This window comes from Arachis stenosperma, chromosome 6, assembly GCF_014773155.1.
Source record: "Arachis stenosperma cultivar V10309 chromosome 6, arast.V10309.gnm1.PFL2, whole genome shotgun sequence".
Classification (NCBI taxonomy): domain Eukaryota; kingdom Viridiplantae; phylum Streptophyta; class Magnoliopsida; order Fabales; family Fabaceae; genus Arachis; species Arachis stenosperma.
Genome location: NC_080382.1, coordinates 86,095,691 through 86,111,731, shown reverse-complemented (window position 1 = coordinate 86,111,731; position 16,041 = coordinate 86,095,691). Strand labels below are relative to the sequence as shown.

At 40.8% G+C, this 16,041-nt stretch overlaps 1 non-coding gene across 1 annotated transcript; it reads right to left on the bottom strand.

Moving 5' to 3' along the window:
- Positions 1-6,478: 6,478 nt before the first annotated feature.
- LOC130937087 (small nucleolar RNA R71) lies at positions 6,479-6,586 on the bottom strand. The gene has a single exon (XR_009068321.1). It is a non-coding gene; the product is annotated as a small nucleolar RNA R71 (small nucleolar RNA).
- Between the last annotated feature and the right edge of the window lie 9,455 nt (positions 6,587-16,041).

Here is a 16,041-nt window from a genome sequence, read left to right as displayed (position 1 = left end):
TTCTGGCGTTGAACGCCAAGAAGTCCTTTGTCACTGGGCCTTTTTCTGAACGCCCAGGATGCTGTCAATCTGGCGTTAAATGCCCAGAAGGTGCTTCTTTCTGGCGTTTAACGCCCAGAAAATGCTCCTTTCTGGCGTTTAACGCCTAGATGGCTACCCTTACTGGCGTTGAACGCCCAGTGGGTGCTTCTTTTGGGCGTTCAACGCCCAAAATGTTTCTTACTGGCTTTTTTTTTTCGCCAGTGAACTTCCAAATTCCCCTGTAACTCTGTGAATTCAAGCAATTGCTATTTTACCTTGAAGATACTTGGACACATACCTGTAAAAAAAAGAAATTTATTTAATTAGTAAATAAACTTTGTAAATGGCTGGGTTGCCTCCCAGCAAGCGCTTCTTTATTGTCTTTAGCTGGACTACCACTGAGCTCTAATCAAGTCTCAGTTTCGAGCATTCTTGCTCGGAGTTACTTTCAAGATAATGTTTAATTCTCTGTCCATTAACAATGAACTTTTTGTTGGATTCATTATCCTGAAGCTCTACGTATCCATATGGTGATACGCTTGTAATCACATATGGACCTCTCCACCGGGATTTTAATTTCCCGGGGAATAATTTGAGCCTGGAATTAAATAGCAGAACTTTCTGCCCCGGTTCAAAGACTCTAGATGACAATTTCTTATCATGCCATCATTTCGCTTTCTCCTTGTAGATTTTTACATTCTCGAAAGCGTTGAGTCTAAATTCCTCTAGCTCATTTAGCTGGAGTAAATGTTTTTCTCCAGCTAACTTGGCATCAAGGTTCAGGAATCTGGTTGCCCAGTAGGCCTTGTGTTCCAGTTCCACTGGCAAGTGACATGTCTTTCCATACACAAGCTAGTATGGAGAGGTCCCTATAGGGGTCTTGAATGCTGTTCTGTATGCCCACAGAGCATCATCCAAGCTCCTTGCCCAATCCCTTCTATGGTTAATTACAGTCCGTTCCAGGATTCTTTTGAGTTCTCTATTCGAGACTTCAGCTTGCCCATTAGTCTGTGGGTGATATGGAGTAGCTACCCTGTGGCTAACTCCATAACGAACCAAAGCAGAGTAAAGCTGTTTATTGCAGAAATGACTGCCCCCATCACTGATTAATACTCTAGGGGTACCAAATCTGCTGAAGATGTGTTTCTGGAGGAATTTTAACACTGTTTTAGTGTCATTAGTGGGTGTTGCAATAGCCTCCACCCATTTGGATACATAATCCACTACCACCAGAATGTAAGTGTTTGAGTATGATGGTGGGAAAGGTCCCATAAAGTCAATACCCCATACATCAAACAACTCAATCTCTAAGATCCCTTGTTGAGGCATGGCATAACTGTGAGGCAGATTGCCAGATCTTTGGCAACTATCACAATTAAGTACAAATGCTCGGGAATCTTTATAGAGAGTAGGCCAGTAGAAGCCACATTGGAGGACTCTTGTGGCTGTTCGCTCACTTCCAAAATGTCCTCCATACTGTGATCCATGGCAGTGCCATAGAATCTTCTGCGCTTCTTCCTTAGGCACACATCTACGGATTACTCCGTCTGCACATCTCTTGAAGAGATATGGTTCATCCCAAAGATAGTACTTTGCATCTGTGATCAATTTCTTTGATTGCAGCCTGCTGTACTCTCTGGGTATGAATCTCACTGCCTTGTAGTTTGCAATATCTGCAAACCATGGCACTTCCTGGATGGCAAAGAGTTGCTCATCCGGAAAGGTTTCAGAGATCTCAGTGAGAGGGAGGGATGCCCCTTCTACTGGTTCTATTCGAGACAGGTGATCTGCTACTTGGTTTTCTGTCCCTTTTCTGTCTCTTATTTCTATATCAAACTCTTGCAGAAGCAACACCCATCTTATAAGTCTGGGTTTTGAATCCTGCTTTGTGAGTAGATATTTAAGAGCAGCATGATCAGTGTACACAATCACTTTTGATCCTACTAAATAGGATCTGAATTTGTCAATGGCGTAAACCACTGCAAGTAGCTCTTTTTCTGTGGTTGTGTAATTCTTCTGTGCGTCATTTAGAACATGGCTGGCATAGTAAATGACATGTAGAAGCTTGTCATGCCTTTGTCCCAACACTGCACCAATGGCATGGTCACTGGCATCACACATTAGTTCAAATGGCAATGTCCAGTTTGGTGCAGAGATTATTGGTGCAGTGACCAATTTAGCTTTCAGAGTCTCAAATGCCTGCAGACACTCTTTATCAAAGACAAATGGCGTGTCAGCAGCTAACAGGTTGCTCAGAGGTTTGGCGATTTTCGAAAAATCCTTTATAAACCTCCTATAAAATCCTGCATGCCCCAGAAAGCTTCTGATTGCCTTAACATTGGCAGGTGGTGGTAATTTCTTAATTACCTCTACCTTAGCTTGATCCACCTCTATTCCCTTGTTTGAGATTTTGTGCCTAAAGACAATTCCTTCAGTCACCATAAAGTGGCATTTTTCCCAGTTTAAAACCAGGTTAGTCTCTTGGCATCTCTTTAGAACAAGTGCTAGATGGTCAAGACAGGAGCTGAATGAGTCTCCGAATACTGAAAAGTCATCCATGAAGACTTCCAGAAATTTTTCCACCATATCAGTGAAAATTGAGAGCATGCATCTCTGAAAGGTTGCAGGTGCATTGCACAGGTGATGAGCGGATAATTTGTACGCTTTTTGGCATTGTTTTTAGTATGTTTTTAGTATATTTGGTTTAGTTTTTAGTATATTTTTATTAGTTTTTAGTTAAAATTCACTTTTCTGGACTTTACTATGAGTTTGTGTGTTTTTCTGTGATTTCAGGTATTTTTTGGCTGAAATTGAGGGACCTGAGCAAAAATCTGATTCAGAGACTGAAAAGGACTGCAGATGCTGTTGGATTCTGACCTCCCTGCACTCGAAGTGAATTTTCTGGAGCTACAGAAGCCCAATTAGCGCGCTCTCAACGGCGTTGGAAAGTAAACATTCTGGGCTTTCCAGCAATATATGATAGTCCATACTTTGCCAAAGATTTGATGGCCCAAACCGGCGTTCAAAGTCACCTTCAGAAATTCCAGCGTTAAACGCCGGAACTGGCACCAAAGTGGGAGTTAAACGCCCAAACTGGCACAAAAACTGGCGTTTAACTCCAAGAAGAGTCTCTACACGAAAATGCTTCATTGCTCAGCCCAAGCACACACCAAGTGGGCGCGGAAGTGGATTTTTATGTCATCTACTCATCCTTGTAAACCTTAGGCTACTAGTTTTCTATAAGTAGGACCTTTTACTATTGTGTTATTATCTTTTGATCATGTTTTTATGATTGAACCCTCTTTGGTAGGCTGGCCATTCGGCCATGCCTAGACCTTGTTCTTATATATTTTCAACGGTGGAGTTTCTACACACCATAGATTAAGGTGTGGAGCTCTGCTGTACCTCGAGTATTAATGCAATTACTATTGTTCTTCTATTCAATTCCGCTTGTTCTTGTTCTAAGATATCACTTGTTCTTCAACTTGATGAATGTGATGATCTGTGACACTCATCATCATTCTCACCTATGAACGTGTGCCTGACAACCACCTCCGTTCTACCTTAGATTGGGTTAATATCTCTTGGATTCCTGATACACGATGCATGGTTGATCGCCTGACAACCGAGTGCTCGCCTGACAACCGAGCCAACCATTCCGTGAGATCAGAGTCTTCGTGGTATAGGCAAGAACTGATGGCGGCATTCAAGAGAATCTGGAAGGTCTAACCTTGTCTGTGGTATTCTGAGTAGGATTCAATGATTGAATGACTGTGACGTGCTTCAAACTCCTGAGGGCGGGGCGTTAGTGACAGACGCAAAAGAATCACTGGATTCTATTCCGGCCTGATCGAGAACCGACAGATGGATAGCCGTGCCGTGACAGGGTGCGTTGAACATTTCCACTGAGAGGATGGGAGGTAGCCACTGACAACGGTGAAACCCTTGCATAAGCTTGCCATGGAAAGGAGGAAGAAGGATTGGATGAAGACAGTAGGAAAGCAGAGAGACGGAAGGGACACAGCATCTTCATGCGCTTATCTGAAATTCCCACCAATAAATTACATAAGTATCTCTATCTTTATCTTTATGTTTTATTCGTATATCACCATATCCATTTGAGTTTGTCTGACTAAGATTTACAAGATGACCATAGCTTGCTTCATACCAACAATCTCCGTGGGATCGACCCTTACTCGCGTAAGGTTTATTACTTGGACGACCCAGTGCACTTGCTGGTTAGTTGTGCGAAGTTGTGTTTATGCCATGGTATTGAACACCAAGTTTTTGGGGTTCATTACCGGGGATTATGAGAGTTGTGAAAAGTATTGTTCACAATTTCGCGCACCAAGTTTTTGGCGCCGTTGCCGGGGATTGTTTTGTGTATGGACAACTGACGGTTCATCTTGTTGCTTAGATTAGGTATTTTTCTTCAAAGTTCTTAAGAATGAATTCTAGTGTTTCAAGGTGATGTTCTTATCATCACCAAAGCTGATTGATTCTCATCAATTTAGCTCTTGAATGCAATGTCCTGCTGAAGCTTGGCTAGCCATGTCTAATTCCTTTAGACTGTAGCTTTAGACTAACATTGCATGATTCCTGGAATTCTCATTAAGAATTTTGATACCTTTATTTTCTTTTCCACTTAATTTTCGAAAAATCCAAAAAAAAAATTACAAAATCATAAAAAAACAAAAAAATATTTTATGTTTCTTGTTAAGTCTAGTGTCTCATTTTAAGTTTGGTGTCAATTGCATGTTTCTGTTCTTCTTGCATTTTTCATGCATGTGTCTTCATTAATCTTCAAGATGTTCTTGATGACTTCCTTGCTCTGATCTTTGAATTCTCTTGACTTGAGTGTTTTGTTGTTTCTCATGTGCATTCTCATGTTGTTAGTGTCCGTAGTATACAAACTGCTAAGTTTGGTGTCTTGCATGCATTGTTATTTGATTTTAATTGCATTTTGATTATTCCTCATTATTAAAAATCCAAAAATATTTTTAATTTATGTCTTTTCAAGTCAATAATACAGAGAATTGAAGATTCAGAACATACAACAGAGGAATTATACAGAAAAAGCTGGGCGTTCAAAACGCCCAGTGAAGAAGGACAGACTGGTGTTTAAACGCCAGCCAGGGTGCCTGGTTGGGCATTTAACGCCCAAAAAGGTAGTGCATTGGGCGTTAAACGCCAGAATGTGCACCATTCTGGGCGTTTAACGCCAGGATGGCACAAGAGGGAGGATTTTGTTTTCGAATCAATTTTTTTCAAGTTTTCAAAGTTTTTTAAAATCAAATCTTTTTCAAATCATATCTTTTCAATCAAACCTTTTTCAAAATCAATTTCTTTCCTTGTTCAAAGATACTTGCTAACAATTAATGATTTGATTGAACATTTTAAGTATGTTGCCTTTTCTGTTGAGAAAGGTTTAATGTTTGAATCATATCTTTTCTTGTTAGCCAAGTCATTAATTTTAAAATCAAATCTTTTTAAAATTGTTTTCAAATCATATCTTTTCCATCATATCTTTTTAAAAGCATAACTTTTCAATCATATCTTTTTAATCACATCTTTTTCAAAATAGTTTTTAATCATATCTTTTTGATTTCTAATTTCAAAATCTTTTTCAAAAATTACTTGATTTCTTTCCCACTCTTGATTTTCGAAAATCAATTAAAGTTTTTTTAAAATGTTTTCAAAATCTTTCACTTAATTTTCGAAAATTTCTTCCTCTCTTCTCACATCCTTCTATTAATGGAGTACAACTCCTTCTCAATGCACAATTTGAACTCTATCTTACTAAGTTCGAATTCTTCTATCTCTTCCTTCTAATTTTCTTTTCCTCTGACACCTCAAGGAATCTCTATACTGTGACATAGAGGATTCCACATTTTCTTGTTCTCTTCTCTTTCATATCAGCAGGAACAAAGACAAAAGCATTCTTATTGAAGCTGATCCTGAACCTGAAAGGACCTTGAAGCGAAAGCTAAGAAAAGCTAAGGCACAACTCTCTGTAGAGGACCTAACAGAAATCTTCAAAGAAGAAGGACCCATGGCAGCTGAAAACAACAACAATGCCAACAATGCAAGGAAGGTGCTGGGTGACTTTACTGCACCTACTCCCGACTTCTATGGGAGAAGCATCTCTATCCCTGCCATTGGAGCAAACAACTTTGAGCTTAAGCCTCAATTAGTTTCTCTAATGCAACAGAATTGCAAGTTCCATGGACTTCCATTGGAAGATCCTCATCAGTTCTTAGCTGAATTCTTGCAAATCTGTGACACTGTCAAGACTAATGGGGTTGACCCTGAGGTCTACAGGCTTATGCTATTCCCTTTTGCTGTAAGAGACAGAGCTAGGACATGGTTGGACTCACAACCTAAAGAAAGCCTGGACTCATGGGAAAAGCTAGTCAATGCCTTCTTGGCAAAGTTCTTTCCACCTCAAAAATTGAGTAAGCTTAGAGTGGAAGTCCAAACCTTCAGACAGAAGGATGGAGAATCCCTTTATGAAGCTTGGGAAAGATACAAACAATTGATCAGAAAATGTCCTTCTGATATGCTTTCTGAATGGAGCATCATAGGTATTTTCTATGATGGTCTCTCTGAACTATCCAATATGTCTTTGGATAGCTCTGCTGGAGGATCTCTTCATCTGAAGAAGACGCCTACAGAAGCTCAAGAGCTCATTGAAATGGTTGCAAATAACCAATTCATGTACACTTCTGAAAGGAATCCTGTGAACAATGGGACTAATCAGAAGAAAGGAGTTCTTGAGATTGATACTCTGAATGCCATTCTGGCTCAGAACAAGATATTGACTCAACAAGTCAAATTTGATTTCTCAAGCTCTGTCTGGAATGCAAAATGCACCAAGCAGTACTAAGGATGCTTCATCTGAAGAAGAAGCTTATGATCCTGAGAACCCTTCAATGGAAGAGGTGAATTACCTAGGAGAACCCTATGGAAACACCTATAATTCTTCAAGGAGAAATCATCCAAATTTCTCATGGAAGGATCAACAGAGACCTCAACAAGGTTTCAACAACAATAATGGTGGAAGAAACAGGTTTAGCAATGGCAAGCCTTTTCCATCATCTTCTCAGCAACAGACAGAGAATTCTAAGCAGAACCACTCTGACTTAGCAACCATGGTCTCTGATCTAATCAAAACCACTCAAAGTTTCATGACTGAAACAAGGTCCTCCATTAGGAATCTGGAGGCACAAGTGGGACAGTTGAGCAAGAAAATTACTGAACTCCCTCCTAGTACTCTTCGAAGCAATACAGAAGAAAATCCAAAAGGAGAGTGCAAGGCCATCAACATGGCCGAATTTGGAGAGGAGGAAGAGGCAGTGAACGCCACTGAAGAAGACCTCAATGGACGTCCACTGGCCTCCACTGAGTTCCCCAATGAGGAACCATGGGAATCTGAGGCTCAAAATGAGGCCATAGAGATTCCATTGGACTTACTTTTGCCTTTCATGAGCTCTGATGAGTATTCTTCCTCTGAAGAGGATGAGTATGTCACTGAAGAGCAAGTTGCTAAATACCTTGGAGCAATCATGAAGCTGCATGACAAGTTATTTGGAAATGAGACTTGGGAGAACAAACCTCCTTTGCTCACCAAAGAACTGGATGACTTGTCTAGGCAAAAATTACCTCAAAAGAGACAGGATCCTGGGAAGTTTTCAATACCTTGTACCATAGGCACCATGACCTTCAAGAAGGCTCTGTGTGACCTAGGGTCAAGTGTAAATCTCATGCCTCTCTCTATAATGGAGAAGCTAGGGATCTCTGAGGTACATGCTGCAAGAATCTCACTAGAGATGGCAGACAATTCAAGAAAACAAGCTTATGGACTTGTAGAGGATGTTTTGGTGAAGATTGAAGACCATTACATCCCTGCTGATTTCATAGTCCTAGAGACTGGGAAGTGCATGGATGAATCCATCATCCTTGACAGACCCTTCCTAGCCACAACAAAGGCTATGATTGATGTTGATAGAGGTGAACTGATCATTCAAGTGAATGAAGAATCCTTTGTGTTTAAGGCTCAAGGATATCCCTCTGTCACCATGGAGAGGAAGCATGAAGAGCTTCTCTCAAATCAGAGTCAAATAGAGCCCCCACAGTCAAACTCTAAGTTTGGTGTTGGGAGGCCACAACCAAACTCTAAGTTTGGTGTTGAACCCCCACATTCAAACTCTAAGTTTAGTGTTGGGAGGTTCCAATATTGCTCTGAGCATTTGTGAGGCTCCATGAGAGCCCACTGCCAAGCTACTGACATTAAAGAAGCGCTTGTTGGGAGGCAACCCAATGTTATATTTTACCTATTTTCCTTTGTTATTTTATGTTTTCTGTAGGTTGATGATCATGAGAAGTCACAAAATCAATTTAAAAAGCAAAAACAGAATGAAAAACAGGAAGAAAAACAGCACACCTTGGAGGAAGAACCTACTGGCGTTTAAACGCCAGTAAGGCTAGCAGATGGGCGTTTAACGCCCAGTCTGGCACCATTCTGGGCGTTTAACGCCAGAAAGGGGCACCAGACTGGTGTTAAACGCCAGGAAAGGGCAAGAACCTGGCGTTAAACGCCAGAAATGGGCACCAGCCCGGCGTTTAACGCCAGAATTGGCTCAAAATGCATTTTTGCATGCCATTTGGTGCAGGGATGACTTTTCCTTGACACCTCAGGATCTGTGGACCCCACAGGATCCCCACCAACCCCACCACCCTCTTTCTTCTTCACCCATTCACCAATCACCTCAATAACTCTTCCCCAAACACCCTTCACCTATCAAATCCCATCTTTCTCTTCACCACTCACATCCATCCTTCATAAAACCCCACCTACCTCACCATTCAAATTCAAACCACTTTCCCTCCCAAACCCACCCATACATGACCGAACCATGAGTCCCCCTCTCCTATATAAACCCTTCTTCACTCCTTCATTTTCACACAACCTAAACACCACTTCTCCTCCTCTTTGGCCGAACACAAAGCCATTCCCTTCTTCCTCATTTCTTCTTCTTCTACTCTCTTCTTTCTTCTTTTGCTCGAGGACGAGCAAACCTTTTAAGTTTGGTGTGGTAAAAGCATTGCTTTTTGTTTTTCCATAACCATTTATGGCATCCAAGGCCGGAGAAACCTCTAGAAAGAGGAAAGGGAAGGCAAAAGCTTCCACCTCCGAGTCATGGGAGATGGAGAGATTCATCTCAAGGGTGCATCAAGACAACTTCTATGAAGTTGTGGCCTTGAAGAAGGTGATCTCCGAGGTCCCTTTTTCACTCAAAAAGAGTGAATATCCGGAGATCCGACATGAGATCCGAAGAAGAGGTTGGGAAGTTCTTACCAACCCCATTCAACAAGTCGGAATCTTAATGGTTCAAGAGTTCTATGCCAATGCATGGATCACCAAGAACCATGATCAAAGTGTGAACCCGGATCCAAAGAATTGGCTTACTATGGTTCGGGGAAAATACTTGGATTTTAGTCCGGAAAATGTAAGGTTGGCGTTCAACTTGCCTATGATGCAAGGAGATGAACATCCTTACACTAGAAGGGTCAACTTTGATCAAAGGTTGGACCAAGTCCTCACTGACATTTGTGAAGAGGGCGCCCAATGGAAGAGAGATTCAAGAGGGAAGCCGGTTCAACTAAGAAGGCATGACCTCAAGCCCGTGGCTAGAGGATGGTTGGAGTTTATCCAACGCTCAATCATTCCCACTAGCAACTGGTCCGAAGTTACTCTAGACCGGGCCATCATGATTCATAGCATCATGATTGGAGAAGAAGTAGAAGTTCATGATGTTATAGCTCAAGAACTCTACAAGGTGGCGGACAAGTCCTCTACCTTAGCAAGGTTAGCCTTTCCTCATCTCATCTGTCACCTCTGTTATTCAGTTGGAGTTGACATAGAGGGAGACATCCTCATTGATGAGGACAAGCCCATCACTAAGAAAAGGATGGAGCAAACAAGAGACCCCTCTCATCATGAGATCCCTGAGATGCCTCAAGAGATGCACTTTCCTCCACAAGACTATTGGGAGCAACTGAACACCTCCCTAGGAGAATTGAGTTCAAACATGGGACAACTAAGGGTGGAGCACCAAGAACATTCCATCCTCCTCCATGAAATTAGAGAAGATCAAAGAATCATGAGAGAGGAGCAACAAAGACAAGGAAGAGATATTGAGGAGCTCAAGCACTCCATAAGATCTTCAAGAGGAAGAACAAGCCGCCATCACTAAGGTGGACCCGTTCTTTAATCTCCTTGTTCTTTATTTTCTTGTTTTTCGAAAATTTATGCTTTATGTTTGTCCATGTTTGTGTCTTATGATCATTAGTGTCTTAAGTGTCTATGCCTTAAGGTTATGAATGTCCTATGAATCCATCACCTTTCTTGAATAAAAAATTGTTCTTAATTGAAAAAGGGAAGAATTGCATGAATTTTGAATTTTATAACAGTTTAATTCTTTTGATGTGGTGGCAACACTTTTGTTTTCTGAATGCATGCTTAAACAGTGCATATGTCTTTTGAATTTGTGATTCATGAATGTTGGCTCTTGAAAGAATGATGAAAAAGGAGACATGTTACTGAGGATCTGAAAAATCATAAAAATGATTCTTAAAGCAAGAAAAAGCAGTGAATACAAAAAAAAAGAGAAAAGAGACGAAAAAAAGAAAAAAAAGGGAGAGAAAGAAATAAAGTTGTGATCCAAGGCAAAAAGAGTGTGCTTAAGAACCCTGGACACCTCTAATTGGGGACTTTAGCAAAGCTGAGTCACAATCTGAAAAGGTTCACCCAATTATGTGTCTGTGGCATGTATGTATCCGGTGGTAATACTGGAAGACAGAGTGCTTTGGGCCACAGCCAAGACTCAATAAGAATCATTATACTTAGCTAGGAGAATCAATAACACTATCTGGATTCTGAGTTCCTAAAGAAGCCAATCATTCTGAATTTCAAAGGATAAAGTGAGATGCCAAAACTGTTCAGAGGCAAAAAGCTAAAAGCCCCGCTCATCTAATTAATACTGATCTTCATAGATGTTTTTGGAGTTCATTGCATATTCTCTTCTTTTCATCTTATTTGATTTTCAGTTGCTTGAGGACAAGCAACAATTTAAGTTTGGTGTTGTGATGAGCGGATAATTTGTACGCTTTTTGGCATTATTTTTAGTATGTTTTTAGTATATTTGGTTTAGTTTTTAGTATATTTTTATTAGTTTTTAGTTAAAATTCACTTTTTTGGACTTTACTATGAGTTTGTGTGTTTTTCTGTGATTTCAGGTATTTTCTGGCTGAAATTGAGGGACCTGAGCAAAAATCTGATTCAGAGACTGAAAAGGACTGCAGATGCTGTTGGATTCTGACCTCCCTGCACTCGAAGTAGATTTTCTGGAGCTACAGAAGCTCAATTGGCGCGCTCTCAACGGCGTTGGAAAGTAGACATTCTGGGCTTTCCAGCAATATATGATAGTCCATACTTTGCCCAAGATTTGATGGCCCAAACCGGCGTTCAAAGTCACCTTCAGAAATTCCAGCGTTAAACGCCGGAACTGGCACCAAAGTGGGAGTTAAACGCCCAAACTGGCACAAAAACTGTCGTTTAACTCCAAGAAGAGTCTCTACACGAAAATGCTTCATTGCTCAGCCCAAGCACACACCAAGTGGGCGCGGAAGTGGATTTTTATGTCATTTACTCATCCTTGTAAACCTTAGGCTACTAGTTTTCTATAAGTATGACCTTTTACTATTGTGTTATTATCTTTTGATCATGTTTTTATGATTGAACCCTCTTTGGGAGGCTGGCCATTCGGCCATGCCTAGACCTTGTTCTTATGTATTTTCAACGGTGGAGTTTCTACACACCATAGATTAAGGTGTGGAGCTCTGCTGTACCTCGAGTATTAATGCAATTACTATTGTTCTTCTATTCAATTCCGCTTGTTCTTGTTCTAAGATATCACTTGTTCTTCAACTTGATGAATGTGATGATCCGTGACACTCATCATCATTCTCACCTATGAACGTGTGCCTGACAACCACCTCCGTTCTACCTTAGATTGGGTGAATATCTCTTGGATTCCTGATACACGATGCATGGTTGATCGCCTGACAACCGAGTGCTCGCCTGACAACCGAGCCAACCATTCCGTGAGATCAGAGTCTTCGTGGTATAGGCAAGAACTGATGGCGGCATTCAAGAGAATCCGGAAGGTCTAACCTTGTCTGTGGTATTCTGAGTAGGATTCAATGATTGAATGACTGTGACGTGCTTCAAACTCCTGAGGGCGGGGCGTTAGTGACAGACGCAAAAGAATCACTGGATTCTATTCCGGCCTGATCGAGAACCGACAGATGGATAGCCGTGCCGTGACAGGGTGCGTTGAACATTTCCACTGAGAGGATGGGAGGTAGCCACTGACAACGGTGAAACCCTTGCATAAGCTTGCCATGGAAAGGAGGAAGAAGGATTGGATGAAGACAGTAGGAAAGCAGAGAGACGGAAGGGACACAGCATCTTCATGCGCTTATCTGAAATTCCCACCAATAAATTACATAAGTATCTCTATCTTTATCTTTATGTTTTATTCGTATATCACCATATCCATTTGAGTTTTCCTGACTAAGATTTACAAGATGACCATAGCTTGCTTCATACCAACAATCTCCGTGGGATCGACCCTTACTCGCGTAAAGTTTATTACTTGGACGACCTAGTGCACTTGCTGGTTAGTTGTGCGAAGTTGTGTTTATGCCATGGTATTGAACACCAAGTTTTTGGGGTTCATTACCGGGGATTATGAGAGTTGTGAAAAGTATTGTTCACAATTTCGTGCACCAACAGGCCAAATGGCATCCTTTTGTATGCAAATACTCCAGATGGACATGTGAATGCCGTTTTCTCTTGATCTTTTGGATCTACTGCAATTTGATTATAACCTGAATATCCATCCAGGAAGCAGTAGTATTCATGACCTGCCAGTCTTTCCAGCATCTGGTCTATGAATGGTAAAGGAAAATGATCCTTTCTGGTAGCTGTATTGAGCCTTCTGTAATCAATACACATACGCCACCCAGTAACTGTTCTTGTAGGAACCAGTTCATTTTTTTCATTATGAACCACTGTCATGCCACCTTTCTTAGGGACGACTTGGACAGTGCTTACCCAGGGGCTATCAGAAATAGGATAAATTATCCCAGCCTCTAGTAACTTAGTGACCTCTTTCTGCACCACCTCCTTCATGGCTGGATTCAGCCGCCTTTGTGGTTGAACCACTGGCTTGGCGTCACCCTCCAGTAAGATCTTGTGCATGCATCTGGCTGAACTAATGCCCTTGAGATCACTGATGGACCACCCAAGAGCTGTCTTGTGTGTTCTTAGCACTTGAATTAGTGCTTTCTCTTCCTGTGGCTCTAAGGTAGAGCTTATGATCACAGGAAAAGTATCACCTTCTCCCAAGAATGCATATTTTAAGGATGGTGGTAATGGTTTGAGCTCGGGTTTAGGAGGTTTCTCCTCTTCCTAAGGGATTTTCAGAGGTTCTACTATTCTCTCTGATTCTTCCAGATCAGGCTGAACATCTTTAAAGATGTCCTCTAGCTCTGATTTGAGACTCTCAGCCATATTGACCTCTCTTACCAGAGAGTCAATAATATCAACACTCATGCAGTCATTTTGGGTGTCTGGATGATGCATGGCTTTGACAACATTCAACTTGAACTCCTCCTCATTGACTCTCAAGGTTACTTCCCCTTTTTGGACGTCAATGAGGGTTCGGCCAGTTGCTAGGAAAGGTCTTCCTAGAATGAGAGTTGCACTCTTGTGCTCCTCCATTTCCAGCACCACAAGGTCAGTAGGAAAGGCAAATGGCCCAACCTTGACAATTATGTCTTCAATCACGCCTGATTGGTATTTAATGGAGCCATCAGCAAGTTGAAGACATATCCGGGTTGGTTTGACTTCTTCAGTCAAACCAAGCTTTGTGATAATAGATGCAGGTATTAAGTTGATACTTGCCCCAAGATCACATAGAGCTTGCTTGGTACAATTACCCTCTAATGTGCAAGGTATCATAAAGCTCCCGGGGTCTCTAAGCTTCTCAGGTAAGCTTTTCAGAATGACTGCACTGCATTCTTCAGTGAGGTAAACTTTTTCAGTTTCTCTCCAATCCTTCTTATGACTTAAGATCTCTTTCATGAACTTAGCATAAGAGGGTATTTGCTCAAGTGCTTCTGCAAACGGAATCTTTATTTCAAGAGTCCTGAGATAGTCTGCAAAGCGGGCAAATTGCTTATCCTGTTCCGCTTGGCGGAGTTTTTGAGGATAAGGCATTTTGGCTTTATATTCCTCAACCTTAGTTGCTGCAGGTTTATTACCTACAGAAGTGTATTGGGAAGCCTTTTTAGAAGGGTTGTTATCATCACTTGTATGTGACTGATCCCCCACTGGCATTTGAATGCCAGGGGTGGAAGCTGGAGTGGCGTTAGACGCCAACTCCTTATCTGTTACTGGCGTCTGAATGTCAGAACTATGCTTCCTTTGGGCGTTCAACGCCGGATTCATGCTTGTTTCTGGCGTTGAACGCCAGGAATGAGCATGGTCTGGGCGTTCAGTGCCAGCATTATTCCTCTCTAGGCTCTGATTGTCCTCAGAGGGATTTTGAGTAGCCATTTGTTCATTTCTTGGCTTCCTACTGCTTTGAAGTGAGGTATTTAATGTTTTTCCACTTCTTAATTGAACTGCTTGGCATTCTTCTGCTATTTGTTTTGACAGTTGCTTTTCTGTTTGCTTTAACTGTACTTCCATATTCCTGTTGGCCATTCTTGTTTCCTGTAGTATTTCTTTGAATTCGGCTAGCTGCTGAGTTAGAAAGTCTAATTGTTGATTGAATTCATTAGCCTGATCTACAGGACTGAGCTCAGCAGTTACTGTTTTAGCTTCTTCTTTCATAGAAGATTCACTGCTTAGGTACAGATGCTGATTTCTGGCAACTGTATCAATAAGCTCTTGAGCTTCTTCAATTGTTTTTCTCATATGTATAGATCCACCAGCTGAGTGGTCTAGAGAAATCTGAGCTTTTTCTGTAAGCCCATAGCAGAAGATGTCTAATTGCACCCACTCTGAAAACATTTCAGAGGGGCATTTTCTTAGCATCTCTCTGTAGCTCACCCAGGCATCATAAAGGGATTCATTATCTCCTTGTTTGAAGCCTTGGATGCTTAGCCTTAGCTGTGTCATCCGTTTTGGAGGGAAATAGTGATTCAGGAATTTTTCTGACAGCTGTTTCCATGTTTTTATGCTGTTCTTAGGCTGGTTATTTAACCATCTCTTAGCTTGATCTTTTACAGCAAACGGAAACAGTAATAATCTGTAGACATCCTGATCTACTTTCTTATCATGTACTGTGTCAGCAATTTGTAAAAATTATGCCAGAAACTCTGTAGGTTCTTCCTGTGGAAGACCAAAATACTGGCAGTTTTGCTGCACCATGATAATAAGCTGAGGATTCAACTCAAAGCTACTAACTCCAATGGAGGGTATACAGATACTACTCCCATATGAAGCAGTAGTGGGGTTAGCATATGACCCCAGAGTCCTCCTGGACTGTTCATTTCCGCTTATGTCCATGTTGGAGTAAAGGGGTAATGTGGATTTAAATTTTTAGTTTATAAATAAATAAAAAAATTCGAAATAAAATAAAAACCAAAATAAAAATAAGATAAAATAAGAAAATTAAAATAAAATAAGAATTTGAAAATATTTTATGAAGATTTTTGAAAAAGTGAGGAGAGAGAAAGTGGTTAGGATATTTTTGAAAAAGAAATTTTTTTTTTTAAAAAAACTTAAAAAGATAAGAATTGAAAAATTTTAAAATTGAAATCTGAATTTTTATAAAAAATTTTCAAAAAAATAGTTCAAAATTAGTTAGAAAATATATTTTTTTGAATTTTGAATTTTATGATGAAAGAGAAAAACACATAAAAGACACAAGACTTAAAATTTTT